Consider the following 8931-nt stretch of genomic DNA (forward strand, 5'->3'; position numbering starts at 1 on the left):
AAAACTAAGCCTTAGGATATAATGACCCTACCTGCTTCCAGCCGGGCCCCCACATCCAATGCAAACTATAAGCAAACAAACCTATACATCATATTTACAAACTTATTTGACCAACATTCCACCCCTTTTGCTCACTTCACAATCTAAAGCACAGGTATGCCTGCACAAGGAAATTAAGCACATTACACAAATAACAACAACATGACAAATTATACAATTTCAACAATTACAAAGGTACATTTCACCAGTCTCTGAGCACTTTGCCAAAAGCACAAAATGTCTTCGGACTTCTTTCTATCCATGGGAAAAGCTTCCCGGGGCAGGGAATGGCCTTCAGCTAAGCCGCCCCCACCGCCATCAGGGTATTTTACATTGTCCAAAATCTGTATAAAGGTGTTGTCCATCCAACAAAGGAGCAAGCGCTCATTCCAGTTGTAGTCCAGGAATCAGTCCACGCACATGGAGACTCAGCCACCCCCCTCATCCTGGCCATCCTGGCAGGTCTTACACTGTCCCAAGGAGGAGCATGTGGCAATGGCAATCAGTATTTCCATCTCTGCTCCAGAGAGCATGATGGCGTCCACCCCTACGTCCCAAAATCGCAGACCTACCAGGGGTATAGTAAGTACTCCTTGTTGCTGGGCTTTCATCTTCTGGAGACTGCGGATTGCAACTCCAGCCCAATTCTCATCTTCCAGAGAGAAACTGAAAACACCATCTCCCACTGCCAGGCTTGAACACTGGGCCACCGCCACCTTCTGCTCCATGGGCCTTGCAACCCCGACCCTGGCCTTGGCCCCAGCCTCAGCCCTGGCCTCCTGCCGCTGCTGGCTCCCCACAACATCCAGGGAAATCTGCAACTCATGAACCTGTGATTGCTTCTCCAGAAGCTGCTCCATTTCCAAATGAATCTCATGAACCTGGTCAACCTCCTCTGGTGCTTGCTCCAGCTCCTGAGTCAGCATCTCTTTCTCCCACATTTGCTCCAGTTTTTTCCACTGCTCAGTTTGCAGGTCCCAAGCAGCCTCTTCCACAGAGCTCTTGGTTTCCTCATGCATGGCTGTAAAAGCTCATGCCAGCTTACGGCCCCCAAAAGGACAGCCATGGGGAACCATAACAGCAGCCAGTTCTCTACTCCACCACTCAAAGGTGGTGGTGGCTTCATACTGATCTGTATCAAATCCTGCCACAGACTACGCCAAATGTATAGCCAGGAGCCACCATCGTGGTCATTCACATGCAGGTTCCCATTTGATTCAGACAGACGGTAATGAAACAACAGAGCCAAGAACTGGTGACCATTAGCTTTAATCCTAGCTTGCACCCAGTGAGCAAGAAATACACACAGTGTGAAAACACTTCCCTTTCCATTCAGGGTTCCCAAAGCCACTGACTTATTTGAGTTTTTCTAGGATCAAAGGTTTCTACCTCACCAGCCTTATTCATCTCTGTTCCCCACCTCCTTCTCTCTGCAAAAACTCTGCACAAACTGGCTTCTCCTTCAGCACTCCACTATCTTGGCTGCTTCTCCTCTCCTCCACGTGGCCTTTCTCTGCTCTCCTCTCTAATGCTAATCTCAGGAACTGAGAGAGAGCAAGCTCCCGGTCTGCTTCATTTTATAGTGTAGAAATCAAAACCTTTAATTCAATATACAAACAAGGAAGTCTCTGATACAAAGTCACTTAGGGTGGGAAAGGCTTAGTTTTAAGTCTAAGCCTTAGTTTTAAGACTAGGGTATAATGACCCTGCCTGCTTACAGCCTGTCCCCCACACCCAATGCAAACTATAAGCGATCAAATCTATATATCATATTTATAAAATATTTGACCAACACACTCACTATTTTGTAATTACCCAGCTGGCAAAGAGATACTAATCTTTTTTACCTACAGTGCTTTACACCATTAAGTCAATATAAGGGTCAAGGTGCCTGGGATTCTTGGTGCCCAAGAGGGTACTATTATGGCTAAAGCAGTGGGTCTCCCCCATGAATCTCATGCCTCCCACATAGGACAACAACCATGCCACACGACGAAACTGGGGAAGGGTAGGGGAAACTTGGAGGGGATCCAACACCCACCTCGGCCCCGCGTGAGAGAATTGAAACCCTTCTCCCAATGCTAGCCTTGTACACTTTATACTTATTTTTCCTTCTATAATTTCTTACACTCTAGTGGAGAGCAATAAGCCACCACCCCCAACCCATGGAGGGCCCACACGACCCCTATGTCCTAGGGAGGGGAAGGGGAGAGGCAGCTGGAGGGCCTGTCTCTGATAATACCATCCCCAAAATTCTGTTACTCATGATCCCATTACTCATTCTGGAGTTGCAATTTATTTCAAGGAATTGATAGCCAGCGAGGTCCACACCTGTTGGGCAGATAAAATATATTATGCTCACTTTGTTAAAGATGGTGCTGCCCACATGGAAGCCCATCGCCCAGGTGATAATATAAATTGCCCTTCTTGCTTGGGATGAGCATGATTATATTAATGTGTGTTGAGAAGGGCTTTCATGCCAAAAGGTTTTAAAAGGAAGAGAGATCATGTTGTTCTGGGGAAAGAGTGATTATGTTCTAGGAGGAGGGCAGAGAGCAGGGAGGAGAGCAGAGTAAGGCCACATGGAGGAGAGGAGAAGCAGCCAAGATGGCAGAGTGTTGATTTGCCTGGGACCTGCAAACCGAGCAGTGGAAGGAGCTGGAGGAAATGTGGGAGAAACAGATGCTGACCCTGGAGCTGGAAGAAGCGCTGGAGGAGGAGGCTGACCAGGTTTGCAAAACTTGCCTGGAAATAGAGCAGCTGCTGGAGAAGGAATCACATGTTCATGAGTTGCAGCTTGCCCTGGATGTTGTGGAGAGCCAGCAGTGGCAGGAGGCCAGAGCTAAGGCTGGGGCTGGGGCTGCAAAGCCTGCTGAGCAGAAGGTGGTGGTGGCCCAGGGCTCGAGCCCGGCGGTGAAAGCTGATATTTCCAGTACCCCTTTGGAGGATGAGGAGAATCAGGCTGGAGTTGCAATCTGCAGTCTCCAGAAGATGAAAGCCCAGCTGGAAGGAGTACCTTCTACACCCCTGGTAGGTCTGCAGTTTTGGGACATAGAGGTGGATGCCATCATGTTCTCTGGAGCAGAGATGAAAATATTGAGTGCCATTACCACGTGCTCCTCCTTGGAACAGTGTAAGACCTGCCAGAATGGCAGGAATGAGGGAGGTGGCTGAGTCCCCATGTCCGTGGACTGATTCCTGGACTACGACTGGAATGAGCACTTGCTCCTTTGTTGGATACACTTAAATTTTGGACAATGTGAAATACCCTGATGGGGGTGGGGGGCAGCTTTGCTGGAAGCACTCTCCCCACCCTGGGAAACTTTTCTCATGGCTAGAAAGAAAGCCGAGGACATTTTGCACTTTTGGAAAAGTGCTCAGAGACTGGTGAAATGTACCTTTGTTCTTGTGGACCGTAAATGGCAAAAAACCTTTGTAGATTCAAGGCTTAGCAAAAGACTAAGTTCTCCCCCCACCACCTTCATATTGGTTATGATGCTTAGTATTTGAACCCACTTCACTTGCTTCCTTAAGTTTCTGGAAGCAATTTACATGCCCTTCCTCTTACTCTTTGTTAAGATATTGGTTGATTTCACTTATGCATGGTAGGTGGATTCCTGTTTATGCCTTGGGAGAGCTCCTGCTTTAGCCTCAGATGTGTAACTTTGTAACAAGGACTTCCTTGATTTGCATATGGCTATATAATAAAGTAAACTGGGGCTATGGGGCACTCCGATATAGCCATCAGCATTTGAAGAGTCCTCCCGGTTCCATCTTTCTTCTTAATAAGTCTGTTTCCTTAATTCCACACCATTATTAGGAGCCGTGCTGGTCCGTGGCAAGTGGCACCCGAACAGAAGACTTGATTATGAGTATGAGGAAACTAAAACTGAAGGCAGGTGACGGAACTCCCCAAAGTGAAGTGTACACAGTGAGTAAAGAAAGTTTTTGGGGAAAATGTAATCGAAAGTAAAAAATTATAGGGCAGCTAGGGTCAAAAATAAGGGACCTTTTTGTGGAAATGTTTCTGTATAAGAACAAATTGTTGTCTAAAGAGTATCAGGGTGAGCTGGAAACAGAGGGGTGTGAATATGAGGATAACTTGGAGTCTGAGGATGACTCAGGGGATAAAAAATCTACAGCTAGAGATGACAAGATGGCGATGGAGTAGGCGGACGTGCCAACTTCCACCTCCCAGAACCAAAGTGAATTACAACTTAATTTTAAAAACCATCATCTTTGGACTAAATTAACTTTGGACTAAACTAAGAGGACTCTTCAACCAAGGAACACTAAAGAAGCCACACTGAGACTGGTAGAAAAAGCAGAAACGTGGAGAGGGCTGCCCAGCTCCCCGAAGTGAACGGCAGCAGGGAGAGACTCGCGTGGCAGGAAGTGAGTTTAGCAGAGAGGGGTGGGTCCTGAGCCCCAGAAACAAAGCCCAAGCCTGCAGCCCCAGAGCCTAGAAGAGGTGTATGGACAGTATTGAGCTGGAAACAAGTCAGGATACTGTTTGTGAGAAAGAGACTGATTTCTCAGACCCAGGATTCTTCTTAAAGGGACCGCGCAGAAAACCTCTCTCACAACCACTCACCCAGGGCTCCAGGGGATGGGGAGAAAGGAGAGGACTGGAGTAGCAGGAAGAGAGTGTAATCTAGGAGGTACAAAGAGAAACACTTTGAGAGAAAGCCTCCCTAACCCCTGGGACGAGTCACTCCCCAAATCTGAAGTGAATATTTCCCCTGGAAACATCAATACCAGCAAAGGGAAGCAGGACACCAGCCAAACAAGCTCTCCTGCAGTACTTAGAGCAGAGTTGCTTAGAAGGAGGGGGCTGTCTGGACTACAGTAGTGAGTGTTAGGGTCTGAGCTGCAGCACCCCCACCCACACGGCTGAGGGCTCCCCGAGGGCAGGTGGCAGTAGGACGTGGAAGCGCAATTCTGTTGGCAAGGGTGGAAGCCAGCTGGCCAAAACTGAGGCCCAGGTGTGAGTTCAGTCTTGCCCGGCTGGGATGGAGGAGACATGCAAAAGTAGTCAAGCCCAGCTGCGGGCCGCCTGCAACCCAGCCTGTAGGGGAAGGGCAGGAGCCCTGAAAGGGGTGGAGACCTGCCCTTGAGCAAGGGCACAGGAGCACAGCCTCACCCTGCCCACAGAACCGAGGCTTGTGGCCTGATGCAGAAGCCGGCTCTTCCCACAGGGGTGGAGCAAAAGCCCAGAACAGGCGAAGTCCCACGACTGAGCATTGGCATGTAGCCCTGCCCAGCACATGGAACCAAGGCTTGCAGCCATCCTGTGAGCAGGCTCCTTCTGCAGAGGCGGTGTGAAAGCCTGGAATCAGGCAGAGCAGCTGAGCAAAGGTACTCACCCCTGCCCTCAGGGCCAAGGCTTGTGGCCGGGCTCAGTGCATAACCCCACCTGCGGGGGTGGCACAAAGGCCAAGGACACTGAGGCTTTTACACCTGAGCACGTGATCACAGCCCCTCCTGTAAAGGAGAGGCGGAAACCATAGCAACAGCCCCAGTGGGCTGGCACTGGCAACACCCATACCCGAACACCCTAGGCAGCAGCAGCAGAGGGGGTGGCAGGCCAGCAGACAGATCACACATAGGGAACACAGAGGTCACACGCATTGGACTACAGTGGCCAAAACCTTTTTTTACACAGACAAAATGAGAAGTCAGAGAAATGCGACACAAATGAATCAAGAGAAATCCCCAGAAAAAAACCTGAATGAGTCAAATATAACCAAATTACCAGATGCAGAGTTTACAATAACAATTGTTAGGATGCTCAAAGATCTTAGAACAACAATAGATGATCATTACGAACACCTAAATAAAGATAGCAAATATAGCCTGACCAGGCGGTGGTGCAGTGGATAGAGCATCGGACTGGGATGCAGAGGACCCAGGTTCAAGACCCCGAGGTCACCAGCTTGAGCGTGGGCTCATCTGGTTTGAGCAAAAAGCTCGCTGGCTTGAGCAAGGGGTTACTAAGTCTGCTGAAGGCCCGCGGTCAAGGCACATATGAGAAAGCAATCAATGAACAACTGAGGTCTCGCAAAGAAAAACTGATGATTGATGCTTCTCATCTCTCTCTGTTCCTGTCTGTCTGTCCCTGTCTATCCCTCTCTCTGACTCTCTCTGTCCCTGAAAAAAAAAAAAAAAGATAGCAAATATAAAAAAGAACATTGAAATAATAAAAAAGAATCAGTCAGAAATGAAAAATACAATATCAGAAATGAAGAACACAAAAGAAGGAATTAAAAGTAGGATGGATGAAGCTGAGAATCAAATCAGTGAGTTAGAGGACAAGATAAATGAAGGCAGGGAAGTGGAGCAGAAAAAAGAAAAGAGACTCAAAAAGTCTAAGGAAACTCACAGAGAGCTCTGTGACAACATGAAGAGAAATAATATTCACATCATAGGGGTTCCTGAAGAAGAAAAGAAAGAACAAGGAATAGAAACTTTGTTTAAACATATCATAGCTGAAAACTTCCCTAAATTAAAGCAAAAAAAGTCTCACAAGTTCAAGAAGCACAGAGAGCTCCATTAAAGAGAAACCCAAAGAAATCCACAACAAAACACATCATAATTAAAATACCAAAGCTAAGTGATAAAGAGAAAATATTAAAAGCTGCTAGAGAAAAAAAGACTATCACCTACAAAGAAGCACCCATAACAATGACTTCTGACTTCTCAACAGAAACGCTTGAGGCCAGAAGGGAATGACAAGAAATATTCAAAGTAATGCAGAACAAGAGCCTACAACCAAGACTACTTTATCTAGCAAGGCTATCTTTAAAATTGAAGGAGAAATAAAAAGCTTTCCAGACAAAAAAAAAACTCAAGGAATTCACTACAACCAAACCAAGGCTACAAGAAATGCTAAGGGGCCTGTTGTAAACAGATCAAGGGGAAAAAGAACATAGGAAAAGACGAATACAGTTTTGAAGAATAAAATGGCAATAAACAACTACATATCAATAATAACCTTAAATGTGAATGAATTAAATGATCCAATCAAAAGACATAGGGTAGCTACATGGATAAGAAAACAGAACCATACATATGCTGTCTACAAGAGACACATCTTAAAACAAAAGATGTACATAGACTGAAGATAAAATGATGGAAAAAAATATTTCACGCAAATGGAAATGAAAAAAAGAGCTGGGGTAGCAATACTTATATCAGACAAAATGGACTTTAAAACAAAGGCTATAGTAAGAGATAAAGAAGGTCACTACAAAATGGTAATGGGAGCAATCCAACAGGAAGATATAACCATTATAAATATCTACGCACCTAATATAGGAGCACCTAAATATATAAAGCAGACATTGATGGATTTAAAGGGTGAGATCAACAGCAATACTATAATAGTAGGGGATTTCAATACCCCACTAACATCACTAGATAGATCCTCAAGAAACAAAATTAACAAAGAAACAGCAGACTTAAAGGACACACTAGGTCAACTCGATTTAATAGGGATCTTCAGAACCTTTCACCGTAAAGTAGCACAATATACATTATTTTCAAGTGCTCATGGTACATTCTCTAGTATAGACCACATGTTAGGGCACAAAAGTGGCCTGAACAAATTTAAAAAGATTGAAATCATATCAAGCACTTTCTCTGATCACAAGGCATGAAACTAAAAATCAACCAAAACTGAAAAATACTCAAACACTTGGAAACTAAATAGCATGTTATTAAATAACAAGTGGGTTAACAATGAGATCAAAAAATAAATAAAAAATTTCTAGAATCGACTGCGGTGATGGCATTTCTTAGGATACCTTTGGATCAATTGTGAAAACAACTCCTGTCTGAGCAGCTGCTGGTAGCATGTAATACAGATTTAAGACTTTTGAGTTACCGTGTAAATACATACTGACAGAATTATTCCGTGTTCCCTTCCAGGTGACCTCTCAAAATGGTTCGCTACTCACTTGACCCAGAAAACCCCACAAAATCATGCAAGTCAAGAGGCTCAAACCTTCGAGTTCACTTTAAGAACACACGTGAAACTGCCCAGGCCATCAAGGGTATACATATTCGAAAAGCCACCAAGTACCTGAAGGATGTCACTTTACAGAAGCAGTGTGTGCCATTCCGTCAATACAATGGTGGAGTTGGTAGGTGTGCCCAGGCCAAACAGTGGGGCTGGACACAGGGTCGCTGGCCTAAAAAGAGTGCTGAATTTTTGCTCCACATGCTTAAAAATGCAGAAAGTAATGCTGAATTTAAGGGATTAGACGTAGATTCTCTGATCATTGAGCACATCCAGGTGAACAAGGCCCCCAAAATGCGAAGGAGAACTTACAGAGCTCATGGGTGGATTAACCCTTACATGAGCTCTCCCTGCCACATTGAGATGATCCTTACTGAAAAGGAGCAGATTGTTCCTAAACCAGAAGAGGAAGTTGCACAGAAGAAAAAGATATCCCAGAAGAAACTAAAGAAACAAAAACTTATGGCCCGGGAGTAAATTTAACATAAATAGTAATAAAACTAAAAGCCAAGGATAAAAAATAAAAATAAATAAATAAATAAATTTCTAGAATCGAACAATAATGAGCATACATCAACACAAAATTTATAGGACACAGCAAAAGCAGTCCTGAGAGGGAAGTTAATAGCATTACAAGCATACCTTAAAAACCTAAAAAAAAACTCAAATAAAAAACTTGACCCTGCATCTAAAAGAACTAAAAAGAGAACAGCAAGTAAAGCCCAGAGGTAGTAGAAGGAAGAAAATAATAAAGATCAGAACAGAAATAGATGACATAGAGGCTAAAGAAACAATACAGAGGATCAATGAAACAAGGAGCTGGTTCTTTAAAAAGGTAAACAAGATTGATGAACCTTTAACCAGACTCACCA

The 8931-nt window shown here is 44.9% G+C and overlaps 1 non-coding gene and 1 pseudogene across 1 annotated transcript; both read left to right on the forward strand.

The window, feature by feature from the left end:
• The first annotated feature begins 7817 nt into the window (after nt 1-7817).
• Nucleotides 7818-7883, forward strand: LOC136389783 (small nucleolar RNA SNORD58). Its single transcript, XR_010748356.1, has one exon. It is a non-coding gene; the product is annotated as a small nucleolar RNA SNORD58 (small nucleolar RNA).
• On the forward strand, nt 7832-8570 carry LOC136389293 (large ribosomal subunit protein uL22 pseudogene; annotated as a pseudogene).
• Nucleotides 8571-8931: the final 361 nt, after the last annotated feature.

This window comes from Saccopteryx leptura, chromosome 1, assembly GCF_036850995.1.
Source record: "Saccopteryx leptura isolate mSacLep1 chromosome 1, mSacLep1_pri_phased_curated, whole genome shotgun sequence".
NCBI classification, from domain to species: Eukaryota; Metazoa; Chordata; class Mammalia; order Chiroptera; family Emballonuridae; genus Saccopteryx; species Saccopteryx leptura.